Source organism: Conger conger, chromosome 8 (assembly GCF_963514075.1).
Source record: "Conger conger chromosome 8, fConCon1.1, whole genome shotgun sequence".
In the NCBI taxonomy this organism is placed as follows: Eukaryota; Metazoa; Chordata; class Actinopteri; order Anguilliformes; family Congridae; genus Conger; species Conger conger.
Genome location: NC_083767.1, coordinates 29,376,310 through 29,389,488, shown reverse-complemented (window position 1 = coordinate 29,389,488; position 13,179 = coordinate 29,376,310).

Sequence of the window (13,179 nt, the reverse complement as noted above, 5' to 3'; positions counted from 1 at the left end):
TAGCATGGTAGCGACAGTAGCGTAGTGGTTAAGGTACATGGCTGGGACCCGCAAGGTCGGTGGTTTGATCCCTGGTAAAGCCACAATAAGATCCGCACAGCTGTTGGGCCCTTGAGCAAGGCCCTTAACCCTGCATTGCTCCAGGGGAGGATTGTCTCCTGCTTAGTCTAAATCAACTCTCAGTCCCTTTGGATAAAAGTGTCAGCCAAATGACATGTAATGTAAAAAAAAAAAGAACAAACAATGAACTGGCGACAGCGCTCATCGATCCACAAGGGCAACAAAGGTTATCCCGTCTGGTCTGAACCGACAGAAGGGCTACTGCGGCACAACACGCAGTACATCTGCAACGTATGGGGCTGCATAGCCACAGACTGGTCAGAGAGCCCATGCTAAAATCTGAATCCGATTGAGCATCTGTGAGATGTGCTGGAACAGCAAGTCCAATCCACGGAAGCTACACCTCGCAACTTACAGGGCTTAAAGGATCTGCTGCTAATGTCTTGGTGCCAGATACCACAGGGCACCTTCAACATTAGTTCAGGAGTTAAGTACAGTTGTCTGGTAGTTGGAGAGTTGTAGGTTTGATCCCCTGCCCTGGGTGTGTCGAAGTGTCCCTGAGCAGACTCCTAATCCCCAGTTGCTCGCAACAAGCTGGTTGGTGCCTTGAATCGCAGCCTTTCACCATTGGTGTGTAGGGTTTTTTATGCTCTATGAAATGGTGAGGATGATTATTGAATGTACACGTCTACACCTCACGTGGGTGCCAAATATGTTGGGGAAGCAGTATATATATACTAACTGCAATTAGTCATCAGATCCATAAAATTACTATTATCTGAAATGTCTAACCACAAATGTAGTATTTCAATTAATAATGAAAATAACCAATATTAACGATTAAACGAATACAATCCCGTCCAAAACCTTTGGAAAAGCAAGGCCAATTCCTTTGTTTTTGCAATACACTGAATACATTTGGGGTTGAGATAAAAAGATGAACACGATTTCATCATTTCAGCTTTTCAGCTTTTATTTCCTGCTTCAAAGCAGTAAATATAATGTAAAGAGAGGTCAGCCAAAGCAACAAAGCTTAATGCTGCATTCATGTCATATCAGAATGACCAAATTACCACGTTCTGACAAAAAACAATTCAATCCAACCTCTGACACTAAACGTGTGGCAAAAGATTGACAGTGGTCATTTTTGTATCTTCTATGTCTTTCAAGCAGAGGGCATTTGTTTTCAAGGACCATATTTACAGTAGCAGTCTCCTGTAAAAAAATATTTACCATCATAGCAGTAAAACATAATGCAATTTTGATTGCATTTGATTTAATTTCATTTGATGTACAGTATCAAGGACAGGATGCTGTATCTTACACTGTATCTATACTTCATTCATTACTCTGTGGTTGCAGTAGTAGTCGGCAACTCTCCCTCTTGAAGACATGTATAATTGATTAAATCTGCTTAGATTTGGTTGAACCCTCACAATTTTTTCCCATTATTTCATTTGTCATATATCCAGTTTTTTTAAGGCCTTGTCCCCCATAGCCCTACATCTCACTGTTGCATCTCATACTCCCTCTGCTTCCATTTTCATTGATATAGGTTACTAATCTGGTGTTATTTTATGTGTGAATTCATACTGGTTATTGAGTAAAAAGTTTTGTTCTGTACCTCTGCATTTTTCCACAAAGTGAATGAGCCTACACAGCTGCAACATATTTCTCTACATTGGGGAAAGCTTGACAATATTGTGAGCAAAACAATATTGTGAGGTGAAGTATGTACTCAGTGCCTCATCAAGAGCCATTAAGATCATTAAGAGCTCCGGGAATGCATTTGATGTTGTGATCACTGCATCACTTTTCTGAGATACTCAAACCACCAATAATCATTCCACGGTGAAAGTCACTAAGATCACATTTTCCCCCCATTCTGATGGTTGATGTGAACATTAACTGAAGCTCCTGAACTGTATCTGCATGATGTTATACATTGCCCTGTTACCATATGATTGGCTGATTAGATAATTGCATTAATAAGTAGGTGTACAGGTGTTCCTAGTGTCCAGTGAGTGTATATATACAAGCAATAACTCACAACAGGCAGTTATTGTTATTTTATCACAGCTAAGGGGCGTTGTTCGGCCAGACACAAAGTGGATTGAGATATTGCTTTTATAAAGCCATATACCAAATATGATATTATAGACATTATAGACACAAACCAAATTAAAGCTAGTTAGCCACAGAGTGAAAATTGAAATAGAACTGTGAACAATTCATTGCAGTGGTACATAGTTATTTTATCACTGTTATTAACAAATCAGATTGCGAGATTTGTCCTGCCCATTTTATAAATTGATATATGGGCAATTCCACAGTAATGTCAACCTGAGCACGAAAAACTAAACATACTTACTTCCCAATTATACTTATTATGTCCCAAACAGTCAAATGTGACCATTTTTAAATCAGATAAATTATTGGCTAACAGGAAAATGCCTAAAAATGTATTTATTTGTCCCATAACCATTGAAATCAATGCTATTTAGCAGCCATCTTGAAAACAATTTCAAGATGGTTTTCTCAATGTCAAAACTGATATTCAGAACCATTTCAGATAACAACAAATGTGCTATGATAAAATTTGATTGGGAAGTAGATCGTTAAACAATTTAGATTGTGCATTTCAGACATGTCACATCTATAACGCAATGGCGTCACATCCTTAATGCTGGCATCTCCTCATACAAATCAAGATATAAATATTTTCTATATTGCTATTAATATGTTAGGTACTTTTTCTCAATGGCCCTTACAGTATAAGTTGCGGTGATAGTCAAGAGTAAACCTGATGTGGTTATTTCTTGTGAGAACAAAGTAAGGAGACACAAAATATTAATTGTTTCTTTCAATTTTTTCACCCATTTTGGAATTCCAGTTTTAAGTCTCTGCCCATGTTTTCAACTTCCTTTGTAAATTTGGGAGGGCTGTGCAGTGACACAAACTAGCACCAGCTAATGCATTGGTCTCAACCTTAGTGCCATATGGGGCCATGTATAGTGGTCTTTATTCCAGCCTCAGATCTTGATTATATAATTTGTTCAATTGCTGAACTGGGGCTGTAGGCTATTTCAGATAAAGTGAAATAATGCAATTAAATGCATATGGCTGAATGAGTAATTGAAATTATGGCAGCATTAATTGGTTGAAATGAAAACCTGTATACACACAGCCCTCAAGTACAAGTTTGAGACCACTGAGTTAACAGCTGGTTTTCTCATTGCAGTACCACCATCTAACTGAGACAGCTTCCTCATTGATTAACAATTCAGATGATGCAAGTGGCAAAGGTGAAACTGCAGGTGCCCGGTTGAGTTTTTCTGATGAGCTATGAGGCTGGGTTTACTTTGTCCAGAGCGATTTACAATTGAAGATTGATGGCCCTCTCACTGCACTTGTCATTATGTGCCTCAGTTTGGTATGGTACTTCAAGACTACATGAGAACGGCGTTTTGTCCACCTCTGCTCGATGGCTGTGGTATTACATCACAATCTACAAGGTCTTCTGGAGTCTCTCAGTCTCACGTGAGTTGGTCCTACCTGGCCTGTAGGAATTCAGTCTGTGCAAGTAGCACCCCAGTTTCTGGAGGCTGTTGCTTGCCAAAGGACACTACTGATTTGTGTGAATCAGTTGACTACAAATATCAGTTAGTCAGCATATTTATTTATCCAGTAATTAAAACAGGTATTTTAAAAATGTATTGTATAATTCTATATTATAAATGTATATTAATGTATATTCAAATTATTAATAATGGCCTAGTGGCTAAGGTGCTTGACTGGGACCTGGAACCAAACTCAATACAAAAATAACTAAATTTAAACAGATCCAACAGATCCTGACACAAGACTACCCATTATGTCAGTAATTCAGAGACATACGTACATTTTTGTCCAGAACCGAACAGACCAGACGACAACGCACAGCTCACAGGACATCATTCACATTACCATCGCCGCTTCTACAAGGACAGCACGTCTTTTGGATCCAGCAATGCGTATGGACTCAGTAAGACAACAAACATTCAGGCATAGCCAGTGTTTAGTTTAGTCGTACTGATATTGTGAATCTGTGTTTCTATATTTGCCGTCTTATCATTGGAATGTATTTTGTTAGCTAAATATATATATATATATATATGTACGTGAATTGATTTGCCGTCTTCCGTGCATATATAGAGTAAACTGCGCAAGTAGTCTCTTCTCACAGCTAACCCTAACACTGACCCGCGGAATTGACCTTTCCTTTGTGCACGTGCACACACACACACACACACCCTACTAACTTCTCGTTAGTTCATATCTGTTCTGTGTTTGTATGTTTGTTTAATAAATATATTTTATTAAACCCGGTGTCTGTTTTGGCGTCACATAGACATGACAGCCGAGTTAAAGCAGTCTTTCAAAGAACTTCCAACCTTCAGGTTATCGGTATGTTTAATCATTAATATTGGTTATTTGAATTATTAATTAAAATACTAAATTTGTGGTTAGATATTTCTGATAACAGTAATTTTATGAGACTGATTACTTTTTGCAGTTATTCTGCTACCCTACATTAATTGGCGCCCCGGTTTCGTAGAGAGTAAAATCCCTACGTTATTTGGCAGCCCGTGCGAGGACCCTACACTGGATTTATTTTTGTTTTTTTGCACCATTCTTTGCAAACTCTAGAGACTAGTTTGTGTGAAAATCCCAGGAGATCAGCAGTTTCTGAGATACTCAAACTACCCTGTCTGCCACCAACAATCATTCCAATCATTCCAACATTCCAACAATCAAGTCACTGAGATCACATTTTTTCCCCATTCTGCTGGTTGATGTGAACATTAACTGAAGCTCTTGACCCATATCTACATGACTGTATGCATTGCACTGCTGCCACACATTTGGCTGATTAGATAATCTCATGAATAAGTAGCTGTAATAAAGTAAAAATGTTCCTAATAAAGTGCTCGGTGAGTGTATATAGGCCCATTAACTGACAGTGGCTTCAGAAAGTATTGAAGCCATCAAGCTACACTCAACAACCCATATTGACAGAGTAAAATTATTGTTTAAATTCTGTTTGACAAACTCCAAACTCAAGAGCCACTCTACTTGATTGAGTGCTGCTGAGATGCTCATCCTTCCAGCAGGTTCTCCCATCTCTGCAGAAGACTTCCAAAGCTCTGTTTGAGTGACCATTGGGTTCTTAGTCATCTCCCTGATCAAGACCCTTTTTGCCCGGTTACTGTGTTTGGCTGGACACATTACAGTGCACTACTCTAAAGATTATGAATTCTTTGAAGGCAGATGTCAGAGATCTGAGCTAATGCACCTTGATGGAGAGCAGGCTGATGTTAGCCTTAGGGTTGATCAATTAAATTTCCTGTCTTTTGAGGCTTTCAGCAAATGAAAACATTTAATTAAAAACATCGTTTTTGTGATGTGCAAGATGGCTGCCATGGCCTGGAAATTAATTACCGAGCCATAGTTAGCTTGATGAATTTACAAATATCCACCTGAGGCAATACGAACATAGTAGCAAGCGTTGCGAGCCTTGTTGCACACGCATTGTGTCTCAGGTGGATATTTGTAAATTCAGCAAGCTAACTAAAAGCTAATTTGCTTGTTGCTACTGATAACAAACTGGTATCATTTTATAACTAGATATGTATTCTTCGCTTGGATAATAAGCAATAGTATAGAGTTTCAGTGATAGCTTGTCTGGAGTTCAAGTTGGGCAGCTACACATTCCTTTTATTTCTTTTTGAATCATGCATGTTTATCTAAAACTTTATTTGTCTCAAACTGTAAGTTGCAGTTGCATGGTTTGTGGTATACTATCATCTTAGTTATATAGCCAGCTAGTTCCATAGCCAAATAAGTCGCTGGCTCATAATATACTTGGTTAGCTAAAGTGAAAACTTCAAAAAGACAAAACATATAAATAGTGTTGTGCAGCACACTAAAGTCAACATTTCATTTTCTTACTGGAACACTACAAAAAGACAGCAGGCTCTGTTGCGTTTGTCACTGTCAACTTTCCAAAACAGTGCATGTTTTGGTTTCAGGGTGTTTGTTGGTGCAATTCCTCTCTTGACCGCTAGGAGTCCGAAATTACCTATTTTTTCTTTAAGTACTCACATTTAGTTTCTCCGGTTTTGCGGTGGTATTTAGGAATAAGGCTGTATTTTACATTTATTTCAAGACTGCGACACCACACCCTGTCTTTTCTTAAATATTTTGAGGCTTGCAATGACCCTAAGATCATAACCTCCTGATAGCCCATTCCATTACTGGTAGCATTCAGTGTTATCTGTAATACGGACACTCCACATTTATCTCCTTTTTTTCTTTTTCTTTTTTTTCTCCTTTCATTCATTCTCACTCTCTCTCAAACACACATGCACACACAGCACTTTGTCTCTCACCTATTGTTTGATGTTTGTCTGTACCTATCTGTGCCTAGCTGAAAGAAACAGTACGGACATGGGGAAACCCATTCAATCTCTTGTGCGGGAAAACGGACCTTAACCCTCCTAAAATATGTCAATCAAATTCATAAAATGGAATATCCGTGGGATTAGTTCACAGGCAAAGAAAGTTAAAATTCTAAATCACCTCACCAAATTACATGCAGACATATGCCTCATGCAAGAAACTCACCTAACAGACTCTGAGCCTCACAAGGTAAAATCCTCACAATTCATTCAAGTTCTCATCTACCTACAACTCCTAGAAAAGAGGCGTATCTATTCTAATAAACAAAAGAATACCATTAATCCATAATGCAACAATTACTGATCCTGACGGAAGATATGTTATCATCAATGCCTCCATTAATAGCAACAGTATCACCATTGCAAACATATATGGCCCCAACATTGATGATCCTACTTTCTTCCATACATTTTTATCTTCACTAAATTATATTTCAAATATAATTCAAAAATAATAATCGGAGGCGACTTCAACACCGTCATCAACCCTGCTTTAGACAGATCTCACCACACAGGTAATACTAGAAACTGGCACACCACCAAACCACTGAAACAGTACATGAATGATTTTGGTCTTGGCGATAACTGGCAATTAAAAAACCCATCATCCAGAAAATATACATACTCCTCTCCAGTTCATAAATCATTCTCTCACATAGACTTTTTCCTCACAAGTAACTCAATCATATCTGATATTTCAGACTTTAAAATCCACCCCATCATAATCAGTGACCATGCCCCTGTGTCCTTCAATCTAAACACTAAGCAATTCAAACTACCCATGACCAGATGGCGTTTCAATATCTCACTGCTTAAAGATGTTGATTTTAACACCTTCTTTACTAAAGAATGGGCATCCTTCTTGGAAATAAACAATTCTCCAGAAATGTCACCCTCAATACTCTGGGAAAAAGTAGGAAAAATAATTTAATCCTCTTCACATAAGAAAAAAAGAAAAACATTTACAACAAAAACTCAAAGAATTGAACGACATGTATGCTTGTAATCCCACAGAAGAAAGACAGAATTAATTAGCAGCAACCACTTCTCAACTAAACAATATCATAAACAAAAAGACCAAGTTCCTAATACAAAGACTTATATCTGAGAAGAGAAATATCTGGCAAACCAACTCAAGCGAAATAAAATCAAATCTCTCATTTCAGTCATAAAGAACTCAGCAGGGGAACCCGTGACCACACCCACTGAGATTAGCAATACATTCAGGGAATTTTATAGCAAATTATATACCTTGCACCACGAACCAAATTTAGTAGATACCCTCTCCTTCCTTAACCGTGTAGACCTACCTGGACTTAACAAAAAACTGGCAATTGAAATAGATGCACCTCTAACACTGGATGAATTCTATGAAGCACTTAACCAGATGCCTAACAACAAAGCACCAATGCCCAGTTGCATAAAACACCTTAAGTGTTTCCCTTAACTCTGACACTTAATGGTTGAGTTCCCCTTAGATAAGGGAATTGCTTGAGGGTATTGCATATAAACCCTTTTCTTAGGTAAGGGTGTGTGTGTGTGGAAAGGTAAAAGTGGGCATTGTTAGTGCTACTGTTAGCTGTGAGAAGAGACTACTTGCGTAGTTTACTCTATATATGCGAGAAAGACGGCAAATCAATTCACGTACATGTATATAGCTAACAAAATACATTCAAACAATAAGACAGCAAATATAGATACACATATTCACAAATCAGCTAAGACTAAACTAAACACTGGCTATGCCTGAATGTTTGTTGTCTTACTGAGTCGAAACGCATTTCTGGATCAAAAAGACGTGCTGTCCTTGTAGGAGCCGCAATGTGAATGCTGTCCTGGAGAGGTGCGCAAAGCTGGGCTGTTCATTGTTGTCTGGTCCGTTTGATTGCTGAAAAGATGTTCACTGGTCCTTTTTCCGGGTGGAAAAGTTTGTTGCTGTGCTTTGCAGGGGTAAACTGATGTAACGTTTTGCGTACACCAGTTTACACTCACTATAGGCCACTAAGTTACCGCAAGGTAACTAGGTGTGTCTGTAGGCCTTGCAGTGCGCCGTTTAAAATTCAGCCTCTGTCCGAGTATCAGAGCAGATGAGGTGAAGAAAATGGCCCAAGGGGGTGCGTCGAAGAAATGGGAAGAAGGGGGAATCCCGAGAACATCTTTGCTCTTATACGGGGAAAGTTTATTGCTCCCGCCATTACGGGATTGGCTGAACCGAGCTAGACGTCATGTGGGGTGGACATCGCGGAATTGTCCTGTGGGATAGTGGTTCCGACACTGGATTCATTCATTCGTTCGTTATCCTAACCCACTTATCCTGAACAGGGTCGCAGGGGGGCTGGAGCCTATCCCAGCATACATTGGGCAAAAGGCAGGAATACACCCTGGACAGGTCGCCAGTCCATCGCAGGGCACACACACCATTCACTCACACACTCATACCAATGGGCAATTTAGACTCTCCAATCAGCCTACCCTGCATGTTTTTGGACTGTGGGAGGAAACTGGAGTACTTTCAAATGAGAAACTGGCATTGCTATATGAAGGAACCAAAGAACAAGTTAATTAAGGATAAGATATTGCGAAGCCATGGATTGTCATCACGCAAATGCATGAAGTGTTCCGCTTTTCATCATAGGCCTATGCGCTATCAGTAAAGGAAATAATATACAAATAATTGTTTTATAAGTTTGCCTTTTTTGCAACATTGTTAACCATGGCCGATGACAATAAAAAAGCCTCTTGGCCCGAACATATTAGGCCTTGTTAGTAACACAAAGTTTTACCAAATAATTAAAGTGACCGTTTTCTCAGGAAGCAGCAAATCCTATGTTTGTGGCTTGAGTCACGAAAGTATTTATTGCAGGAAGCCAGCATGAAGGATTCACACAAAAGTATCCATCAAACCATTGGAGTTCGGGGACTTTATACAAGTACATTTGCATGTATTCAAATTTGGGTGCTAAATACAGTGTGACCTCTGATTGGTCATTCGTTATACAGGGTTGCCCTATAGGCTGCAATTTCTACCGCTGTGTTTTATTGGTTGTCTGTAAAACAATGGAAGCTTCCTGTGGACATTAACATGCATCTGTGAAGTTTTTGTAATACAAAAATCTGTCTGTCTCCTAACAGCCTGTTCAGGAAGAGCAAGGGCCTGACGAACCAACAGTGCTAAACTTAGGTGCTGTTCCTAAAAATGCAGCTCAATTGGAATGAACTGCACGTGAGAGAAAACTCACACATAAAGCGGTCAACGCAGCTTTGATAAGGCAAAGGAACGCAAGAAAAGCGACACTGGCTCAAATAACCAGTAAAATAAATAGAATAGAACCACTTCTTGGCACGTATGAAAACCTAAGTGAAGTGAAATACAATTGTATTGGATAATCTTACCACAGCCTTTGGTGCATTGTATCAAATTGTACAGGAATTATTGCCTGATGATGAGAAAGAAAGTGATCATGTTAACTGGTATCAACCAAAATATACTAATCACAAGGCTTTCACAAGAAAACTGAAAAGATGGCTAGAAAATGCTCCTTCAATAGACAAGGAAGATGAAAATGAAAATGTGTCAGTCAGTACTAAACACAGTAAATCATCCACTGGTTCCTCCATCTGTAGACGGAAGCAAAGAAATCTCCTTTCTAGTGCACTGGCAGCTGCACTAGAAAGGAGATTAGAATTAGAAAAGGAAGAACTAGAACTGAAAGCTAAAAGAGAAAGGTTAGCTTCAGACACTGAGATTGCAGTCTCAGAAGCAAGGATTAAAGCTATGGACCTTATAGATGATGAATTGCATCATCTTCCAACTGCTACTACAGAGGATAGAATGACAGAATATTTTGAATCTGCCCAGCAAGAAACAGCTCTAGCCATTCAAGGTTTAAAAAACGGCGATGTCACTGATGATGTCACTGATGTGGCTGATGTCACTGATGATGATGATGATATCACTGATGATGTAGAAGAGCATGAAGATGACATTGTGCCAATAAAGGACTCTAAAGCTACTGCTAAAATTCAAAACTCCAAGCATGTTTTATACCTGAAACAGGAGAGAGAAGATTCACTGTTTAGGCAACCAGTCACAAGGAATATAAGTGGTACTACCCCTAGGGGACGCTCTCAATCTAAACCTGCTGAAAGTAATTTAGTTAACATTTTGCAGAAACAGAACTAGATTACCAACATGCTAATCAAAGAGCAGAAACTAGCAAGCTTACCTTTCAGATAAATTCCTGTTTTTAGAGGAGAGCCACTGGAGTACCTGAGCTTTATTAGAATATTTGAGCATTGTATTGAGGATAGAACAAGCAACGACCGTGACAGACTACTCTATTTAGAGCAGTTTACTGAAGGCCAAGCACAAGTTCTTGAGAAAGGTTGTCAACACATGGAGCCAAAAAAGGGCTACAAAGATGCCAGAAGACTTCTACAAAAACATTATGGAAATGATATCCTCATTGCTAATGCATATCAAGGGAAAGCTTTAAACTGGAGTCCCATGAAGGTAGAGGATGGCAAAGCATTGCAGTCATACTCATTGTTCCTGCGTGGCTGCTATAACACAATGCTAGGTATGAAAGCACTAGAAGAAATCAATCATGCAACCAATATGAAAGCTTCCATTCAAACTGTCGGGGAAAATTCCCTTTGAATTAGGAGAGACTTCTTGCAAGCAACCTTTCCCGTTTAAAAGAACCCAGTTCTTTCACAGCAAGGAGAGTTTCAATAATACAAGCTTTATTAACCCTATAACAAAGCACGGAGAATGCCTCACACCAATGTGAGAGCACCTTCATAACCCGAGCACAAGTTCCAGTCCAATTGGTGGGCAATGTCTGGGTTAAGGGTCGGGAGAGACCACAGGCCCACCATAAGTCGGCCAGTGGTGTCCCCGTCCCCTGGAGAGCCCACTGTGGAGGTAGAGCACTCCCGTTTGTTGACTGTGTATTTTCCAATTCATTTACGTTCCACGTTTTACTACAATTGCTGGCTGGGAATGCCCCTACATTTACTACCCCATTTGTACGTTTGTAACATTCTATTTTAGATTCACCCACTCCCCATTTTGTGATATTTTCTTCCCTCTTAGTTTCGGGCCACATGGTCACATTTGTACAGTGGGCAGAAGCATTATAGTGTCTTGATCCTTGCATCATTAAACACAAATACGGGCAGGTCCCTGCCCCTCTAGTACAATTTTGTACACATAAACAGTTTTTTGTTCTAGTCATATTCAACAATATAGTTCTTCTACCAGTTTGGTTTGCTGCTGCACATTCATCATTTATGTTTACAACCCCACACATTGCCTCACAAGTCTCTCGGTGCTCCATCAGCCATCTTGCACATGTGGAAGTGTTGTAGGGTGTCGGAACGACCCAATGGTCTGGTGTGTGTTCAGCGCAAACCACACAGTCCCCTCTCCCTTCAGTTTCTTTCATCGCTGTGTGATTAGCCCATTTCCACCATACGTTGTGGGTGGCCCTGGCCCAGAGAGAGTCTGGTACACATGAGGCTATGGTGATTGTCATAACCCCAAGCCATACCAGTCGCCATTTGTCCCCGTTGCTGATCAAAGACAGCCTATGGCTCGTCACAGGCATCCCCCCCCTTTGTACAGCTTGCAATGACTGGCGTGTATCCAGGAAGTGCGCTCAGCTACTCGAACAGCCGTCGGAGTGGTGAGCAGGATCTGGAACGGTCCACGCCACCTGGGTTCGCACCACCTCTTCCTCTGGAAGTCCTTCACCACCACCCAGTCTCCTGGTTTCAGCTGATGGCCAGGTTCGTCACGTACGGCCGGTTGTGCTGCTTTCACCTGCTTTGAGACAAATCGCAGTGCCTTATTCAATTCCACACAATATTGAACCATTTGATCATCTACTAGGGCTAGGTCTGTCCCGGCAATTGGGGGCCCCACGGGGGTTCTCATGGGTCTCCCTGTGATGACCTCGTGGGGCGACAATCCTGTCGTCTTACTTACCGCTGACCTCATGGACAACATGACTATGGGCAGAGCTGTTATCCAATCCAGCCCTGTCTCCGCCATTGTTTTTGTCAATTTGTTTTTGACCACTCCATTTGCTCTTTCCACTGCTCCTGCACTGGCCGGGTGATAAGCGCAGTGGAATCGCATGTCAATGGAGAAAAATTCGGTCAATGCTTTCATCAAATTGTTATAGAAAGTTTCTCCCCCAGTATGACTTGGGTTCGGTAGTTCCGAGCAGATTGCCCTTAGTTCGTCCCTAGTATAGGGTCGGTACACCAATTGTACCTGCCCTGGTTGATGGGGGTCCGGACATTCTACCATCGGAAACTGTCCCATTGTCAGCTGGGGGCGGGGAGGATCATCAGGTTTAGGTCCATACCACCCTTCGGGATCACCCTGATATGGTTCTTTATTCCATTCTCCTTCTGGAATGTCTTTTAATCCATACTGGCGTTCCCGTGCCTCTGCGGTGTGTGAGGCACAGACAGGGGCTCTGTCTGCTGCAGTTCCTGTGGCAGGGAACTGACAGCTTGGTATTGCACACGGGTAGTTTTTCCGTGGCTGATACTGTAATCCCGATCTGGTGTGGCCCGTGGAGGGTTTGGTGCCTGGTTGGTCCCA